Source organism: Lates calcarifer, linkage group LG23 (assembly GCF_001640805.2).
Source record: "Lates calcarifer isolate ASB-BC8 linkage group LG23, TLL_Latcal_v3, whole genome shotgun sequence".
Classification (NCBI taxonomy): Eukaryota; Metazoa; Chordata; class Actinopteri; family Centropomidae; genus Lates; species Lates calcarifer.
The window spans coordinates 4365505-4387167 of record NC_066855.1 but is presented as its reverse complement, the minus strand read 5'-3'; positions in this window follow the sequence as shown (position 1 = coordinate 4387167).

The window sequence follows — 21663 nt, the reverse complement described above, 5'->3', positions numbered from 1 at the left end:
AGGCCAGTTATATCCCATATTTAGTAATTGAAAGTCAGTGAATGTGTCTTCCACAAGACTGCTGCTAAAAGACAATCGTGTTATTCATTTGATGGGGGAAAAGGGGGTTTGTAGGTCTTTACCAAGTGGGGCAGAAAAATATAGTGACAGTTAAATATAGAAAATGTCTTAAAGCAGACCAAGAGGCTGAAATTTGGTGATTATTATTATCACTGTCTCTTTCTAAACTTTTACTTGATTGCAGCAGAAAAGAAGTAGAGACAAAAGAAATGCCAACAAAGGTCTCAGGTTACACTCATTGCAAGGATGAAGTAGGTGTCATCTGAGTCTCCAGGATGCCCATTATTTTTAAATATATCCTTCCAAAATTTCCATTTCGTGTGATATTAAAAGTCTGAAGTGTGAGTCTGAGGGCTGAGTGTCATTTTGAGTCTGAAGGTAGTTTTGAGTGAGAGCGAGCGAAACCACGAACCCCTCTAAAAACTGGGAGACAACAAACCGAATAAGAAAGAAGGCTGGAGAGGCTCAGGATCAGCAGGTTCATCTCGATAAATATGAGAAAATGTTCCAAACCCACTCATTAGTCCTGACCTGGTGTATAATTCTGGCTCGGCAGCCTGTCGAAGCAGCGCGGTGAGAAGCGGAGAGAGAGAGAGACGGGGGAGGGAGGGTGAGGGAGAGAGAGGGATGTGACAGGAGAAGCGCAGAGAAAAAGCACAGCTGGTGACAATCCGCTTCACGTTGGCATTTTGCAGATGAAAAGAGACCTTCTGCCTTCAAAGACACTGAAAGATGAGCGTGAGGAGAAAAGGGGAAATAATAAGAGAGTTCCAGAATTAATGGACCTGCAGTGGACATCACTGTTCTCTCTCTCTCTTTCTCTTTTAGGGACACTGACACTTGTAGTAAAAACTGGACCATGTCGGTAAAGTTCTTAGGTTAGAAATAGTTTATACGACATCAAGTATAACTTTATTAATAATTATGACAATGACAATGATTTTTCTCAGCTGATGCGAGAGTTGGCTGTGTAAAACCCACAGAGGATGATGGATAATTTTGGTGGCTGTGTTTTTGTGGTTGTAATGGATAAGTTGTCCATCAGGAAACTATATACTGTATGTAAGTGTAAGAGTGCAGTTCCTCTCAGCTCTACAGAGCGTGTTAGCATCTTTCAGCTCATTGTTTTGGTGTTCTGTACTGTTGGTGCACTCTCACTCATTCGCTGGTCTCATTGGCGTTCACTTTAAGCCACAGCAGGAAGCTGTTTTCATGGAAAAGCACTAAACACCAACTGTGTGCTACCGCCTCAGAACCAAATGAATGCAGAATTCAGTAATAGGTGAACACGGCTGAGCAATTAGCTTGAGACCAAAACAGAGCTAAAAAGAGAGAGGATATTGGATGGACATTTAGTGTTACTGTTGCTCCATGTCCGCTTGATGTGTAAATAAGAAACTGTTTGCTAAAATGTTTTCCATTCAGTTCATACCTTTTCACCTCTGTTTGCAGGTTCTTAGTGGTCATCTGTTGAATAAAATATTTCTAGAGGACTCAGAGGAGCAATACAGTGACATTTACAACTTGCAGTTGGATTACTGACTTGATGAACCAAGTATAAACCTCCCTGGAGCAGCTAAATAAAGTCTCGTTTTAGTGTCAAACATACAAGATTTGACCCCCAATCTGCTCCTGAATCCCACATGTGCAACAGGCAGATGCTCTATTCAAATCCGGTGTGAATGATAACACCAAGGAGCAGCAGCAGCTAATTACATATTTAGATTTATGGCAGTATAAAACTTGAATATGAATGAAGTTGATACATATATATTTCTAAAAGTTGATCTACACTGCCTGAAATGTATTTTTAGTGCTGGTATTTTTGTGTCTTGATAGTTGACCAACAGAAATAAGGGCTCTTGCCCAGCACAGCCTGTATGACTTTTAGCAGGTGAGATAAATAAGAATGTGCAGGATAAATGACCACAGAATTAATATTTAATCTCGTCCTTACTGTACCCTCCCGTGTTGGTAATGCAGCCTCACGGTTTTACAAATATAACAGATCGCTAGTCACATAGCGCTGAATAATTCTCTCACTGATTGGAAATAAAACTGGGAAGCCTGGAGCACAAAGATATGAGTTTTAATTTGGTTTGCTGATGCATTCTGAGGGATAAACAAATAGATAGTGACATGATCTTAGGACAGGCAGAGATGGATTTCCTGGTTACTTTTTCACGGTTGACTTTGTTTGTGTAGCATGTTGTAACAAACTGGTAATGAGATTTTTAAGCTGAAATGACATTCAAATATTGGTAGATATCCAGATGGGTGGGGAAAGCTAATGTGAAGAGAGTATTTATAAATTTGTTGTAGTTAGTTACAGTTATGTCTCTTCAACTTTAGCTATCTGCAGAAGACGAAGGGCTTTATCAACTGATTTCTAAGCCCCTCCCCCAGACAACCATCAATCATAGCTTAATAATCATATCTAGGGGCAATAGGTCTGTTTACTACTAACATTAGCTGCAAAGGTTAGCATGTCCTGCTAACTAGCTCACTACCCACAGCAGTAATAACCATGCATATAGTATATGACATGAAATAACTATATTAATAATAATTTTGCTTTGATTTTCATGTGCATTGCATTTCAACTGTTTTACATGCAAATGTCATGAGGTCAGAACACCAAAACAATAAAAGTGAATGCAAACAGAAACAACAGAACAGAAGAAGAAGGTCATTAAAAACGGAGGCCAGTTACAGCCAGGAAGGCTACTGATAAAAAGCAAGGTTGTACAAATGTTTGCCTCTCTGATATATCTTATCTTAATCTTAATCTGTAATTTTGAGGCAGACTTAAAAGTCGCAGCATCTCCAGTTTTCTTATGAACCAAATTCCTACCAACTCTTGGACCAACTCTGATAATTATATTAATCAGGCTAAATCTTCACATTTTAAATCAGCGACTTGGCTCAGAAAGTCTTTGTTTGAGATAAAGTTTAACAATGTATCTATCCTGGAAAACAGAGTTTTAAAGTTGCTGCCAGACTCTGTGATAATCTTTGAGTAATGGGCCTTTCTCTCAGTGTGAAAAGCTTTGTTACCAGTAGCAACAAAGTCCATGAGAATACTATGAAGGAGCTCAAGACTTGTTTTATGCCAATTTTCTTTCTACTGCTCTTCATGCTCTGTTAAGCTCACATAAAGGCTGAGATTCTCTTGGGGCAACTTTGTAAAGATAGTTGTTAGGTTATTATTAACAGCATTAACCATTTCATCCTGAATGACACCTGACCTACATGGATCAGAAGAACTAAGGAGCTTGTGGAACCTTTCTTCTGCTGCAGCGTCAAGAGCAGGTTTAGAGATGGTAGTTTGTTTTTTTGTCTTGGCAATAGTCAGATAAGCATTAAAAATACACAACAATGACCAGAGATACATTATCAGATATAAATATGTCAGTGACCAACACTTTGGACACTATTGCTATACTACAGCTAACATTGGCAACTCTAACCTGAGTTTACATTCCAGCACCCTGGAACATGCACCTTTAGATGGAGTCTTTTAGAAAAATATAATTTATGTCACCATCAAATGCATATTTAAGACCTTCTACAGGATTCTAGTTTGACTAACATTAGCTTAGCTGATAAAATCCTCCATTGACAGCTATTGTTTTAGCTGACATAATCAACACTAGTGGGACTAGAATTTAGAAGCCTGCTTTTGTCTACCTCTGTCTGAACTCATAGACCTATTGTTTCAAAAATATTAAGAACATTATCATTTTTAAATTGCGCATGGACTGTGCAGGACTGAAAAGCCTGACAGGTGAAGCAACAGTAACTTTAGCCTTGACAATCAGCCAATTCAATGTGTCTTGAATTTTAACCTCAAAATCAAATCGTTGCAGTAGGAGTTTGTTGTCTTGATAATATGCTTATCAGCCTCTAAGTCTGTCCACTGCTCAGAAACACTTTTCAGGCATATCCAAAGGCAATGACACAAGCCATATTCTGCTTTGTCCTTGTCCAGGGTATCTGAGCATTTTCCAGCTAGTTGACCTCTGCCACTGCTTCGAAGGCACTTTCCAGCTATTAGACTAATTTGTTCTGGGCTCCCGCAGTCCTACAAAAGGAGCAGTGAAAAGGTTTTGGAGTACAGTGTATCTTCACAGGAGGGTTGTAATTAGCACAGATTGAAGCGCTGTGCCTTACCTACCCCTGTGCAGCACGACAGATGCCTTGAATGATAAACACAGTGTGCAACCATGCGAGATTGCATTTACAGTTACATTATAAAATCTGAGTAAACAAGAAATATGAGGAGTGTTGACATTCGATATTCCAGTGTGACTAGGATCACCTTTTCATTTAACCTCTTAATGCGTTTTTTTATTCAGTCCAACTGAGGTGCAATTTAAAAGGGGTCACCCCTTAACCTTCAGCTCCTGTAATAGTGTCAGTATCTCCCTTAGAGGACTTGTAACACTGGCTGGAAGATTAAATGGGTTCAAATGTGTATGTGTGCAGCTTGTGTTTGTATGTGACATGTGTGTGGGGGCATGTACTTTCCAGTAAGGCGGGTCAATGTCACCGGATCACCGGGAATAGCCTTCTTATCTACCTGTCGTTGCTGTTCCACTTGACACAAGGGACGGTTGTCAAATGAATCAAAGTTTAAGGGCCGCCACCACAACAAATAACCCCATTACCTTTGTGGGAGGATTGAGAGATGACTCCCATGGACTCTTCCCTATTAATAATTAAAAACACTGATGCTGTTGTCACTTTTCATAAATCAAATTTAACAGTATCATGATGGAGGGTTTGTGCGCATGCATCACTGTGCATTTCTGTGTTTGCGTGCACATGCTGTGAGGTGTAAACTACACACAAAAATGACTTACAGCATGACCTTAGCTGTTTGATGATGGATTGCTGTGTTATTTAACATCCATAACAGAATTATTTTGATGAGTTGCTGACATCTGATGACAGCTCTGGAGAAATAATCACTCCTGGATTCTTCCACTGAGTGTAAAAAAACAAAACTTGATGTTACATTCAATAAATGTGCATCTGTTAAAATTAATAAATGGCCAAAACATAATTTGTTTAATTGGTTTTTATGTTAATGTTCCATAGCACCAAGGAGTGAGAGCTTTGTTTACCTGCAAAATGAAAACTAATAGAATGGGGGGAAAAAAAACAAAAAACAAAACATGATATTTATAGAAACCAATTTGCAGGTCACTCCACACACAGTTCTGTAAATGAATAGCTGTTGCTGCTTCTGTGCTGTGTGTGTCTGTGTGTATGTGTTTAAAAGATACATACAAAAGCTTCCTGAAGGTACTCCACATTATCACAAAGGACAGAGAGGTAATGTACTGTCACAGTGACACCTGTGTGTCTTTGAGGCTCCACACGTGTGCATCTGTGCGTCAACTGGTACTTTTGTGTCCGCACTTTCATGTGCGTGCCAGCGTGCGTGTGTGCAATCACATCCAGCCTCTGCTCGGGGGGCCCATGGGACTCCAGTGATAAATTGTTGACAACCTGCAGTAATTACTGATCTGTGCTCTGATAGCTTCAGCCACCAAGTCTGAGGAGGCGAGATAAAGCAGCAGATAGTTTTCAATCTACCAGTTCGTCATATATAATAAAGAGATTGTCCCATTTGATCATCACAGAAATCTGCCCAAACAAATTAATATTGGACTCTTGTTTGTTCTGGAGAGCATTTCTTGTTTAAGGGAGGGGGAAAAAAATCGAACACTATCCTTGGCTGTGACTTTTAACTTTGCTTTCCAATTTCTCTCCTTCTGTGAGTCACATTCCTTTGACAGAGTTATAATGGCTGCGAGATGAAAATAGATGAAAATAATGAATTCACTGTGCACATTTTCACACAGGGCTCTGTAGCTACAGTGTGCCTGATGACATTTAGATAGTATTTGTGTTTCTCCGTGGGTGACCCGTGTCAAAGAGCAAATCTTCTCTTTTCATCTCACTGAATCTCTAATTACAGTGCAGTGAATCATGTTATTTCCTGCCATTGATATCTTCTCACTGACTCATTCGCAAGCACATTCAGTTACAGAAGGAGTAGCAAATCAAGTAAATTGTGTATAACTGATGTTTGGGATGTGACTTCTTTTATAGATCTGTTTGTATTATCAGACATGTTTTGAGTTTTTGCTATTTTTGCAAGCTGTACTAGCAAGCTAGCAGAATGAGAAATTATCTTAAAGCAAAGAAAACAGTTTGATCAAACACTTGGATAATGAGGCAGTTGCAATATAGTTAGAAATGAATGGGTTAATTGTGATAATTTCTTACTGTGCATTCAGACTTCTTCTCTAATGTGGTGCCAAAATGTATGAAATGGAAGGTGTAAGATGCTGTGATTGCATCTGTGCAGTCTGCAGTTACACAGCTGTGAACATGTATTTATTGCTGCTTTTGCATTTTCTTCTGAAACTTTATTTTAATATGTTAACATCAACCCCCCGTGATGCAACCACCCCCTAAGCATCTTACTGAGTCTGCGGTTCAGGTGTTATCTCAGATTGAAGTGGAGGATTTTAAATGGCTGCAATCAAGTTATCATCCACTTTCCAGGCTTTCCAGGTGGAACTGTTATTTCTACAAGAAATTACGTCAGCGGCAAAACAAGGAGTGCAAAATCTGATTGGCTGTTGATGGTTTATGATCTCAAAAAGTTTAACTGTGGCCTGTGAGACGAGAGGCTGTGAAGTGACTAATCAGTCACTAATAACATTAACAATGGCTCTGGTTGGTGTGTGTCAGTAAGCCATGACAGCGTGAAGGAGCTAAATTGAATTTTGCTATCAATAGTTTTACTATTTTCACCTGAGCTTGACAAAGTGAAAGGGTCTGATATGCTCATAATGAGCTACCTAGCTGGTCGCTAGCTTTGTGTTTCTGCTGTTTGGTGCTGGGCAAGTAGAGATTTTTTGCTAAAAAAACAACTTGCTGTGGCTGAAAATGGCACTGATGAAAGTGGCCAGGCTGAACCAAAACAGTAACATTACAGACTGTAAAACCAAAGAAGCTAAAAGAAGCTAAAGCAGTCAAAGCTGCACTGCAGAGTTGGCTGATAATTCTCTGTGGGTTCGTCACTTCAAGCAAAAGCTTTCACATCCATCATTTGACTCGTTAATAATAAAAAAATGTTTTTTGGTGTTTGCACTGGTACCATTCGCCACGTTCACTCGCCAATTTGTCTTCACCTCAGGTGACTTCCTTCAACAGTTGCCTGTGCTGACTGGAAGCTCCCCTAAGTCTCACTGGGGCTTTGAGTAGTTAGCAACTCATTTGTGGGGTATATTTTAGTATATTACTTGAAGCCACAATAATGTCCCTGAAATGGGTGCATTGACAGTTTAAGCTTTTTTTTTTCTTTTTAGAACAGAAATCAAATTACATCAGCTTGACACAGCATCATATTTGATAATAAATATTCACACCAGCACTAACATTTCAAGATAATGAACAGAGCTATGATTAAAGATAAAGATTATTTCTAAATTAAGCCTGATTTTATCAAATACTATATCTGCCTGTTCAAGTGTCTTTTAACCAACTATTCACGGCCTTATCAGAACCATTTTAACTTTAAGAGCAAGTTTATCAGCTCAGTTAAACTTTCGTCAGCTCTGTTTTTATCATTTAACTTTCTTGAGTTGCTCGCCTCATTGCAGCCAACTATTTTTGGCCAACAAGTCTGCTGTCTGTCATCATGCTGGCTGCATTTCCCTGTTCACTGAGCTCTGTAGGAAATGAATGGACCTCTAGTGACTTGTTGATCACGATGCGCACAGTGGGAACATATGGTAACATCTTAGAGAACGGAGAGAGACATGTTGCGCCAACATAATCAGATTTGCAAAGGTCACTGTGCTTTGCCTGTTCTTGCATTTGTTTTCGCAATTACTCATATATCACAATGATGCATTTACTGACAGGGATACTGGACAGAAAACAAATGTTATTTATTTTGAATGCAACGACAGATCACAGACATTAAGATCTATTCTGTGTACAGTCTTTTTGTTTTATTCTGCTGGTGTGTTCTTCATGACAACAGGTCATGTATTGATTAACTGGCTATCACGCTACTGCAGCCTGGATGTGGTATGAAAATTTGTAGCATTTGTGTTGAATAAACAGCTACAAACTTGAACTTTTGTGTGAAGTGCTTGGATTCCTGGGCTGTTCAGGGATGCAACCTGAGATGAACTCACTGCCCACGGACTGTGAGGACCCTGAATTAAACAAAAACAAAAACAAAAATGATTGGTTTAACCAAACCAAACAACAGCCACAGCTTCTGATTGTGTACACCAGCTGCATTTAAGCTAGTTTGTAATGTAACCTCTTTCACCTTGCAGAACTCTGTTTCCTAAGGCAATGAAAGGTTAATGTTGAACCTGCCCTCCACTTGACACTATGAACATTTCTCTGCTCTCCATCCACTTCCTGCCCTCCAACTCCACGGCCAAACTGTTTGCGAAACCCAGCACCACTGATGCAGGATAACTACAGACTCTATAACAGACCTCTCAAAACGTCCTCTCAGGTGAATATCACATCCACGAGTGCCAAGTCGATAAATAAGTCCTTGCAGAGAACACTCCCCTGAAGTTGTGGGGAAAACAAACTCAGGAGGAGAGAATATCTTTGTTGTTTGAGATGTGTTTTTTAATGTGACAACATCAGTTTGGACAGAGCTGTTCTTTTCCCTTACATATGCGACTTGTTCCTCACAAACACTCCAGAGTTGTTTGGATGTGATGAGTCCCAAGGTTTTCTATTCCCCAGTCATCATCTGCAGTTTCAGCCAAGCAAACATTGAGGATATTTATACTCTGTCCTTTGGTTATTGTTTGTGTATTTCTGCTGTTGAATATTGCGTCAATGAATCATGGAGAACAAAAGAACAAGTGCTACAACAATCCAATCTAAAGCCAAAACCATCAATTGTTTTGAGTTATTCAGCCCTTTCAGTCATTTTTCAAGCAAGAAAATGCTAAAAATGATCTGATTCAATTATCTGCTTTTCATTGTCATCAACTCTAAATCTTTAGGTTTTGGGTTGTTATTAGGACAAAACAAGAGGATGTCAGCTTGGGCTTTTGTGGAAGTTGTTGTTTTGACTTTTTTGTGACATTTCAGAGACTACATAATCAGCTCATCAGAAAAATAATCAGTTGATTAATCATGAAAATACGTGTTAATTGAAGCCCAGTATCATCTCTCTCTCTTCCTGTCAGCATAATAAAATGCATCCTATCAAGTTAAAATGTTGAATGCATCATATGATGCTGACAACCACAGTTTAAATATTTATATTTAAATGTGTTTTATTTAGTTCCCGCAGCAGCCTTCTCATTCTCCCTCACATGCTATAATTGGTTACATTTGCTTGATTGCATTGGTTTATTGATTTACTTATGCATTTAATGTTTACTAGATTTATAAATTGGAAATAACTGATAGGTATGATAAACTCAGGGCATGTACGCTGAGGGGATTACTGGTGATTTTCAGGCACGTCGACACATGACAGAGGAGGTTTTATCGCACTGTAGACACTTACTTTCCTAGTGATGAGGTGGCAGGAGGAATACTGGATTTTTAATGCTTATAGTGTTTCCTCTATCTTTCTGATGCTACAGCAGCTGCGAACTGAGCCGTGATACAGCCCCTAATTAGACGTGATGGTTTAATCAGCCTAACAAGGCAGAGTCAGTCAGTCACTCTGACAGGCTCCTAATGAACCAACAAGTGTTTGTAGTAAAAGGAAACCTCATACTGTGTGAGATCTGTGTCTGAGTCATATGCATGGATGTCTCTTTGCCTTGAGTGGATTTTTTTGTTCGTAGTTGCTGTGTGTTGCAAAAGGCTGATCGATAAATGACGAAGACAATGCTGATAAAAATAAAGCAGACGTGTCCGATTCTTGGTCAGCAAAGAGTCGTAAGGATTATACAGACCAGTGAGAAGAGAGGAATAATGCAGACACCTACATGATTCAGTATAATAACTGCAGATGTCAGAGAGAATGTCCTTCGCTTTAAGGAGGGCTATTTAAATAAATCTCATTATCAATATGCTGAGGCAGTTTTTACATCACAGAGGAAAAGATGTAAAGCAAAAAAAGTGAGCGTGAGGAAAAAAGAGTGAATGACAAAGAGGAGACGGACAGACAAGGAGAGTGAGCGAGATGTAAAATAGTGTTTAACAGAGATGAGAAACAAAGAAGGAGGGGCCGACTGGGGTGAGGAGATATGATAATAGATTCACTACAGAGCCAAACCAATTTCCATTCTTAACCTCATCCAGACCAGCTGATGATTAAGAACACAGCCGGGGTCACCTTGCTCCGACTCTCCTTTCTCCATCCCAAATTGGAGGCACTTATGGATTCATGACATGCATGCAGTTGATAGAGTCACTCTGAATTATATGTCAGTATATAAACCAGGACACTCAGAGTTAATAAGGCAGACTTGCCAAAATAGTATATAGAGTATGTTAAAGAAGCAAGACGATTGAGCTGGATATATTCCTATGTTGCAGAAGGAGGTCATGATCAGGTCATGATCAGGTACTGAAGTTGTGTTAAAGAGGTGCTGAGGTTCACCTGCATGTGACCTTAGAGCTCAAAGTTATTTTTGAACTTGGCATTATATATTTTTAAAAAGAGAGTCCAGTCATGAAGTATTGCACCTCCATAAAGCTGAAGAGCTTGTGAGAGACAGATTTCTAAAAGAATAATTTCACATTCTGGGAAATGCACACATTCACTTTCTTGCCCAGAGTGTGATGAGAAGACTGATACTTCTCTATGTCTGTACACCAAATATGAGGCTGGGGGAAACCGCGAGTGTCATTCTGTCCAAAGGTTTTTAAAAAATCCGTCTACCAGCACCTACTTACACATTATATCAAGTTTGGTTTATGTGTAAAAATCAGAGCTGCTTCCAGCTTTTTGTGCCACGCTAATCAAAGCTAAGCTAAGCTAGCTTCATATTTACTACACAACATGAGAGTAGTATTGATCCTCTCATCTAACCCTTGTCAAGAAAGTCAGTAAGTGTCCAACAATCCCTTTAAAAACAATGGTTAAAATTAAAACAGCAGAGGCTGAGATATCCTGAAGTCAAGCCCCAAAAAAGCCTTTTTTATTCTACAATCCCATTAATGTCACTTGGTAGCACCTTCATTAGACCATCTGTGCCTCATGAACACCCACATCCATCAAACTCCTTAGCCCCAGTTTGTTACACAGAGTTTCAGCTAAAACTTTAGGCCTTTAAATATTAATTGACATCACTCTGACATCATCAAGGGGTTATCATTTCAGACTTTAGAAAGCTAGAGCTACCGGACATTATACTGCTACTACTAGCAGCAGGACTAGAGCTCATCACGACAAGCAACCTGGTCTTCATGTGTAAAGTTGACGGAGTGTCCCTTTAACTGTGCATGCTTTATGTCTCAGTCAAAGTTTGACTTGGAGTTTGAGTTTCTGTAGGTGGTGCTGTTTTCTTAGTCTTTTCAGCCCAAGTGGCCATCACTGCTCCTGCAAACTTTCCAGTTCTTCTTCTTTAGTTACTCCAAACAAACTAGTTTAACTACTTTGAAAAGTGCAGATGCCTTGGCAGATTTCAGACTCCTCGAGCAGCCATATTCCTCGCATCACTCCAGGACTTTGTTAGAACAGTGTAGCAGCAGGATTTTTTTGTTTTCCAGGACACCAGCATTCAAAACTAATCTGGTATTCAGTGAAATCCTACCACTGTACTGATCTGAGGATGGCCTGTGCTGCTACAATCAACAGATCCATCCCTTTCTTTCATCCATCCTTTTCTTCTGTGGGCTCATTTATCCCATTGGAGTGTAGCTTAGTGTAATTGACTCCAAGAGCAAAGTAGAGCTGAAATTATTCACAGTAGCACCACAATTTCTTGCATTATAGAAGGAAAATGGCACTGAAAATGGTCTCCCTCTTTTTCCCTTTTCTTTTCAATTATTGTGGTCATTTTAATTACAGTAGGTTTCACTCCTGGTGTGAGCTCTGTATGACCCAGTGTGACCCTGTATCCCATATAAGATGTATAACATTTCCCCTTTTTACCTATGTAAGCTACAGCCTACTCTCCAGTAAGAGTAAGAGAGTAGAAGCTTTAATTACACTAATAATTAATAATAAAGGAAAGTTGGTTGGATAACATTCACATTATTCCCCAAATGGCAAAAACACATAGACATCCATGTCAGAGGAAAAAACAATTAACAGCAGAATCAGTGGGGCCTTCTAGCAGCTCCCTAATTGCTGCCTGTTGTTACCGACCTTGTTATCGCACGCAGAGGTATACCCTTGGACCACACACTGATGCATGTTAGAGATAGTTCCATGTGACTTAATGTGTTTCATATTGTGTAGCAGTGAAAAGGGACCGTGATATAATTAGTTTGGATAGGGGTGGGGAAGAAAAACAAGACTGTCAGGCCTCTGGACAAAACATTAAATGTGAGGAGCAGAGAGAGACTGAAGTGACAGTAATCTCTTGGATTATGCTCTTAATTATAGATTTGAACACAGGCAACCATGCATCATTAAGTCCCATGCACACACACACACACACACACCACACCACCTCTCGATCTTATTTTGCTCCACCTGAAGGGCACACATTACATGATCTCCATCAGAAAACATCCACATTACATCCTTCCTCCAGCATCCAATTTCCTTGCGGCGACTGTGCAGGCTAACAGGTTAATAGGTTCAGTGGTAACCCTGTGGTAAATTGGTTGCTCTGTAGTGGTTAAAGGAGTAATCAAAGCGGCTGATTGTGGCTCACTCACCTGTGCTGATCCCAAGGGTCGCACCATCAAACCGGCTGGTCGCACGGCTGCCGCTGCTGCAGGCCGGGGCTGGCAGATGTCTAATTGAACAGGCGTGGGCTTTCAGAGGGAAGATAGAGGAGATGAAAAAGAGCGGAGAGATGGAGGGACAAAGGACAGAGGTGGGGGGGGTGGGGGGTGTAAGAATATATACTGCACATTTTATGGGAAGGTGAGCAGCAGATTCTGAGAAACTGTGAACATGGCACCAAACTGAAAGCTGAGACATCAGTTAAATAGGGACACTTATTTGCTTTCTTTCCAAAGGATAGATTAGATTGATATCAAATATGAACCTGTAGCAGCCAATTAGCACAAAGACCTGAAACAAGCGGAAACAGATAGCTAATAATTAACACATTATATCGCCTTTGTTATATCCAAAAACCAAAGTCCAAAAGTAACATGTGGCGCTGTTACATTTCTTGTTTGTGAGCGCATCTCTCCCATAGACAAACTGTATACAGGTAGAGGAAAAAGGAAGGGAATACAGAGGCAGATGGTGAGTCAGAGAGAGGAATAGACAGCGATAATAGGGGATTAAAGAAAAGAGGGACAGACGCCGGTAAGGAGGGAACAATAATTAGAAAGTAAAGGTAACCGACAAGATGGGACTAGATACAAGGATGGAAGGTTTAAAAAAAGAGTGTAAAATAAATCTTTAAATATTATGTATAGAAGAAATGAAGCAGGGTCATTCAGCCAACATGACCTGTGTCAGCCTTTTGAAACACGGCAGCAAAAGCCCTGTTTGAATAACCACGGCTTCCTTTTGCCCAACCTGACCCCTGGACTGTGGGTCTGAATATTTATAGAGACAACACGCTGAGGAAGAATCTCTGCGGCACATTATCCCAGTGAGAAATTCATCTGCTATTCCTTCTCGCTGCAATAAATCCTTTACAAAGCATTTTTTGACCCAATAAAATAATAATAATGCACCACATGCAATTTTTTCCCCCAGTGAGAGATCCATTTCGGTGCTAGCTGTGGCCAGTTCCCCTTCCTCTGATTATCACAGTGGCGCTGAGCTTTCCACCTTGAATATCCAGTCATACCTGCAGTACACAGGATGTATTTAACGACTGTGATTTGTAGGACAAAGAGTCTGAATGAAATGATTTGCAGTGAATCATACGGCAGATGAGGTGTTTTCGTTGACGCTGTGTCAGATGCTAATTATATTTTTCTTTGCACTGTTTCATTTTTACCATTTGATGTGTGACGGAAAGCCGTCTTCGTCATTTGCCAGAGTAAAGCCGTCAATAATAGATTTTCCTTTCATCTCCATTTTCTTGTTGCTTGACATGATTGTGTGTGATCACTTCCTGGCTCTCGCAGGCAGACAGCCATTGAGACAAGCAGGCGGAAGGAGAGACAGGTGTGCACAGTCAGGTATTCAAATAGTCAGGCAGACAAACTGCTAGACAGACAGATAGTCACACAGTCCAGCCTGGAGGCAGGAATTCAAACAGTCAGGTTTTTCAGAAGAAAAGGCGGACATGTAGGAAATTCGATATTGATGCAGTCAGTTAGACACAATCAGGCATTCAGACAGGTGGTCAGTCAGTTCAGCAGTCAGGCAGACAGTGCGGTTATTTATGCCAGTCAGAGAGACAGACAGGTGGAGCAGTTAGATTGGTAGGTAGTGCTGCTGTGTTGGGAATACAAATAACATTCATTCAGTGCCGTTACAGCCCCACAAACACAGACAGTATGGCAGATTAGCCACTCTCCACTGACCAGAGGCTTTGGACGAGCCAGCGGAACCACAGAGAAAGAATGGATCATTTAACAATAGGTCCTTCTTCCAGGCAGAGGTGGGGGGTAAAATGACAGATATGGCTGCCAGAAAGACGACGATGAACACTGGAGGATTGGCCATGGCAAGGTTTAACTTGGTTAGTGACAGCTCTTAAAACCTTGAGCTTTGGGGGATGTACATGCAGAGTTATACAGTGTTTTTTGTATTTTACGTGATCACAATGCAAAACTGAGGACCGACTGTTTGGTTAAATTGACTGGAATGGTGCAGTTTAAGCCTCATTAGTCAATCGCTGCCCATTAATTCTATTAGAATTGGTGTTAGTCTCTGGTGTGGACATTATCCACGATCCTGCCTTCAACAACATTAGCTATCAGGCATTCTTATAATAGATCACCTTTGTAGCTTTAGTGCAGTAGACGTAGAAGGAAATTGAAACAGCGTAGAAAAAGCAGGTTGTTCCACTCAACCTCCTTATTAAAAATACAACATGACCTCTGTCTGCACTGCATTGTGGCTGACTGAGGTAGAGAAATGAATAATTCTGACTCTTCTGTGATGGAGTCATATCTATTGCTTTTTGATTCCGACAGACTGATCCCAAAACTTGACATTTAGAGACATGAAAAACACTGATGATTAATTAGCAAACTTGAATGAAGTCAAACAAAATGGTAGTCTGTCAGTCTAACAGGCCTTTTTCACAGCAGACATTGTGACTTGTCGTATTGGGAGAGACACTGGTGTTGCTAATAACAGTAACACTTTCTATTCAAGTATCCCAGTGTGACATGTCTGTGTGACAAATGTGTGTGACGTAATTTAGCCACAATTAACTGTATTATCTCCACTTTTTCTTACTGTGACATGTCAAAATGTCTCAAGTGAAAAAGGCAGATTATCAGTCTAGGTCAGTGCAATAGTACTGCAGTGTGCAACACAAATTGTCCTCCACATTCTACTTTATTCTTTAGACCTACTTTGAATCTGCATAGTAAGCACGGACACTTAAATATGTTGAAAACTTTGTAAACTCTGTTAGCTCCTCTAAATTCTCATCACATACTTCCCTCTGCCAGGTTGTTTGTTAAGGCATTTTGCTTGCTCACAGCCGCTAACTGATAGAGAGAGATTTATTCCAACTCCTGCTCAGGTCAAAAGCCTTGTTTTGCTTCCGGGTGCAGCTTAATAATGCCCATAACGAGCACTGACAGAGAATTAATATAAATTAAAATGGCCCAAAGAGTGCCTGCAAACTTGTCTTCATTAATAGGTAAGTGACAATATAATTTTTGCGGGGTTCTCTTGCCAAGAGGCTCGTACAATAAGCTATGTACAGGCTGCCATCCTATGAGTTATTTCATTGTTTTTGAGCATAATTAGCTTTTGATAAAGCTTTATGAGGGGGTGTAGTTGAAGGCAGGAAAGAGGAAGGGTAAAATAAAACTGCTTTAACAGGGTATTAGCCTCCGGGACCTGTCCTCTTACTGTGGGGTCTGGGCTCTTCATGTTGTGTATTAGGTTATATTAATTTGGAGAGTGGTATCTCTTGCAGGAAAGTGGGGGTGGGGGTGGGGGGATCTCTTTGATGTGCTCTCCTCTGCGGCTCCCCCTGAACCATTTTTTTCATGTAGGTGCTCCACTCTGTATTGATTAGGCCTCATAAATTGTGAAAGAGTATAGGGGCAATGGAGAGGCCTAAAAGCTGCTCTAAATAGGTTAATGCTGGGCAGCGAGAGCCAGCAGGGAGGAGAGGAGCAGCGAGAACCTCATCTCAGAGCGGCTCATTTGAAGGCACTATTGGGACCATGTATAATCCCCTTATGAAATTAACTAAACGTGCAAGGAGCTCTTTGTCTCATACAAATACAGATATGTGCTACATGCACACTGCTGCTTAAAATCCACCAGTATTATTTTATTTTCAGTTTTATCATCAGTGTGAAAAGCTGAAAACTGCATTGACTTGTAGTTTTTCAATCCAGTGTGGAAGAAATGAATGTGTACAACCTGTGTCTGAAATCTCTTATTCACTCGTTAACTATTCTCTTGAGGATTATTGTCACTTTGTGTCATTACTCATTAATTAAATGTGACACATTGCATTGTTAGCAGAAATTAGAATACATCCCATGGAAACTACCTTTTTCTTCCATTGCCTGAATTTTGAAGGCTCTATTTAGCTTAGTTTATGGTTGGTGTAGAGGTAATGTTTTCAGACGAAGGTTAGCTTTGTGTATTTGATCATTGAAATTTATCAGTATTAGCACTGATATAGAGAATTAGATTGTCATTTGAATACCAGACATCACAATATTTAGGGTATTTCTGGCAGGATTTGTTTTAGGTTAACTGTCCTTCTCTATGTTCATGCAATCCTTTTTTCCTATTCATGTCTAAGCTGCAAAGAAACCTTAGATCAAAATCATTTAGCCTCAGTTTTTGGCTTCATACAGATAATGTGAGATTTATATTCATTACTATAGAGTTGATTCCTTATCCTAGCAAAATAAAATCTTAATTAGTGACAGATTTGTTTGTTAGAACCAAGTTGTATTCAGCTAAAATATATTTATAATAGTGACATTAGGTGCTTCAGTTCAGTAAAAGCTTAAATACCAGTTTTTATTCTTGTCCTGCACACCTCTCTCCAGCACCACAGTCTGTTCATATGAAGTGTAAAGTAGGTTACATCCCTGAATAGATTTGCACGTTCAGTCATTCAAAACAGTCAGATAGACGCGTCGGTCTGGAACTGAGCTGTGAATGAAGCCTCAAATGTGCACACGCTAACACAAACAGTCATGTGTACTTCTGTGTATCTTTTCTCTTGTTTACGTAGCATCTGTCAAAACTGAATATGTGCGCACAGTCATGTGTTCTGATTCCAAAGATACTGACATGTTAAACCCACCTCTCTCCATTTTCCTTTATCACACTGGGCTGCTGCCTGTCACTGCTATGATAGTGTGGAGAGTAGAGAAAGATGAATGTCTGTAGCACTCTGTTTGTTTGGCACAGTGTACAGTATATTAGAATGTGGGCTATACATGATTCCCTTGTGTTTGCGTTGAATGTCCTACACGTTGGTGTGACTGCATGTGTCCTCCACCACGTCCCGTGTATGGAAATGAGGTATGAGTTGTAATGGCGTAGCAGGGAGCCACAGTCATCTGTCTTTGTTCAACGCTGATGTCCTGTTATATATCAGAGGCAAAGATGAATGCAGTTAATAGACTGTGACACAGCCATTAACTACAGCTGTTATAGAAGTGTAATGGAATCAAACAGCCATTTCTCCCCTCGGCACAGGTAAATGTTTAAAGACCACTCGCTGTTGAGGAAACTGCCTCGTCCTTTCTCACTCCCCTCATGTTCCTCTTTTATCTCGCCCAGTCCTTGCTCTTTTCTCTTGCATACATGCACCTTCCCCGCCCCTCCTCAGTCCCTACCCTCCCCTTGGCTTTGCAATCGTCCTTGAACCTCCCATCAGTCTTTTCACCAACATCAAACCCAGCAGATAAAAGTGTCCAATTGTCCATTTTCCTACTGATACTCGCTGCCGCCAGACAGATCCACTGATGTCTGCTTTTATCCACAGTGTCTTGGGGATAAAATGTGACATTGCTCCCCACACTCCTCTCTCTGTAACCCCATTTGTAACTCCTTGTATATTCCTGTATGAAATTACCGTATTGATTGGTGAAATTGTCGTTTATGGTCGAGCTCTTGAGTTTCAGGAGATAATGGAAGTCGTGCTATGCAGCAACCTGGACAGAAAATCATTGGAAAATGGAGAGCAGTCATATCTAAACAATGTGGGGGAAGATTCACTCTGAGCTCATATGGCAATTTTTTCAGTATGTGCATCAAAAATGTTTATTATTGGTGTTGAAATCCTACTTTCATGCGATATGGCTGCATTTTGCTTTCTTGCATTACTGTGATATATTTGTGGACCGTTTTGCGCTTGGCTGGAAACTTTTTCCACAGGAACACACAAGTGTTTGACTGTAAAACATTGCATTTGGAAAACAAGCCTTTTGACATTTTTATCTAATGCCAGTGCAATTTACATTTTTTCCAACCTCACAGTATACTTCAGTGAACAGATTTCACTGCTACTGTAGATACAGGAGACACAGCTTATGAAAATAGTTAAATTATCTTTTTTGAAAGAAACTATGGCAAAGAATGTATTTCCAATTTTCTTATCGAATTATTCTTCATCTTGCCTTTGTCTCAACCTGCAGTTCTCTTGTTTCTGGCCTTCTATGCGTACAGATATAGACTAGGAGAGTATACCTTCCATCCAGAGATACATAATGTTCAGGTGCTGATTCACCCTGCTCCTTGTCTTCCCTCCCTTGTTAGCACTTGATGCCAATCACCACAACACAGTTATCACACATGTGGGAGCACAAAGAGATATTCTGAAAATTAGTCTGTTTTTATACTGTGTTGTCTATGGCAACGTACCTTGATCACTAAATGATTTTCTTTATAAATGTACATTTTATGGATATATTTTAGCACGTTAAAGATGAACTTAAGTTACATTTACATTCAGTGTTACTTTTAAGAAAATGAATTGTACCTCATTTGGCTGTAGGGATTTGTATATGCACTGGCAATCTGTCCAGGGTGTACCCTGCCTCGCACCCAATGTCAGCTGGGATAGTGCGATATTCTGATCAGATTCCCTGTTCTGATCTGTTTGTTTGTCTCACCCCTGTGCCCTGCCAAAAACCTCTCACTGAGATCTCTGGCTGTTATTTATTTTCCCACCTTTCCCCATCAGACCAATCGATTCTGATCAAAACATCCTCAACTGGCTGACTATCGCCTAACATACCTGTGTGCACATCTCTGTGTCTCAGAGAGATATTGACATTAGCTCTGTGCTCAGATATGCCTCAGCCCACTGACCACTGCCTCAGATCGTGTCAGCTCACAGCTAAACTGAGAAATATTTTTAAAATTAAATACTGTTCATATGCCAAGCAGGCCTGTCTCCCTTGGAGATGATATAAAAATAACCTCAGCTTGATACTGTATGTATCTCATTACATTATGAGAAGAAATGTGCTGAAAAGATTTGTCTGACTTTTTTCAGTGCCATTAGCCTTGAAGGGCAGTATTTGATGTCAGTGGCTTGTGAAGCAGTTGATGAGATTTTTTTCAGAATCAACTTGCACAATGTGAAAATAATATCTGAAAAGTGGCATGAGTTGTGCTTTAAAAGCAAAGCTTCAAACAAAATCACTCTCCAACACCACAAAACTATTCAGAGAAGATTTTCAGAAGGTCCATCCATGCATGCTAACAGGGACATATTTCAGAAATGATTAAGGTCGAATAAGCTCCATCCTGTCCAGCTGAGAACAATCATGCAGTGATATATGAATTGTGTCTGCTCGCTGTTTACCAGAGCTGTGTAGCTGCTTCCTGATTAATCAGACTCACCTGTTTCTGGCCCCGTCTGGGACTGGACAAACCAAGCAGCACATCATTACCTGGTCTGATTAGACCTGGATGGCTGCAGGCGGCCACCACGGGGCTGTGCACCTGCTTCTTCCGCCAGGTAACAACCGCATCATAACTTAGTGCTGCTCCTTCATTTAGCTAGTTAGATCCTTCTTATTCTTCCTCTTTTTAGTCCCTCTTACAAACTTCTAATTGTTTTAATTTCACCTCTTTTTCCCAAATTTACATTCTGCAGTTTTCTGAGATAAATGCAAAAAAAATTTGGATGAAAACATGCCGATGACTCATGTTAACATCTCAGCAGGCAGAGCGGCTCCACTGTTGACTGAGAAGTAAATCAAGCTCAACTTGTCCTTCCACCTACTGTCCCCCCATCAGTGTTACGAGTCATTGCCCTCCGGAGCACAATCCACCATTCTGGCTGCTTATGTGGCTGCCTGCTCGGGAATTTAGTAGACTGGTAAATGATGTCATCCATAGTACACACACACACACACACACACACACACACACTCTCAAGGCCTCTCGTGTCGAAATCTCCAGATGGAGAATTACAGCCCTGAAAATTTGTGGTTTGCAGACATGCGTGGAGCAGAAAACGCACCCACGATCCGACACGGTCCTGGACACACAGGTGGGGTCAGATTAAGATGGTTTTCAGTCAAACACATGAGAAATTATTTGGGCCAGAAATGCTTTCGAGTACCTGGGGGGGAAAAAAATCCACATTAATATTGGAAGTGTCCTTGTTCACATTTTATGCATTGAGCTGTCAATATTCACCACAGCTGATGCATTTAAGCCTGTATAATGTGGAGGTTCTTTCCTCCTGGTGAGTTTTCTTTTTATCAGAAAACAACTGAGTGTGCAGTCTGAAGCAGTGGAAAAATGTTGGCACCATCGCAGTAGAAGAAAGTGCCAACTCCACACAAACTATTTTGCTAGCAGAAAATAAAACCGACGAATATGGTGAAAAAAAAAACCTTAAGGTAGATGGTTGGTTGGTTACAGAGAAAAACAAACAGCATCCTCTCCTATAAGAGAGGGACAGAGGCAGAGGGACTTCCATTTGCCTATACACAGTGCTTGTATTAAATCATGAAAAATGTCTCCTAAAAACATGTTGGCTGTAATGATGCTGCAGACATATGTGCATACACGCAAACAGTACAAGAAAAGCGACACTAACACAGGTGCAGGAAGGAGCAGCTAGGCAGGCAGTCTCACCTTGCTGTGTACTCTGTGAATGAGATGTAAATGTGCTGCTCACTTTGCCACCACTGGATCCCGCTGTGATCAAAGTGTTTTTAGAGACATGACTGCTCTTGTTCACTGTGAAAATCTGCTCAGAAGAATATGACTGCACGTGGCGACACAGGCATTTTAATTACATTGTTAGTCTGTGTGTGTGTGTGTGTGTGTGTGTGTGTGTGCAGTAGTAGACATATGCA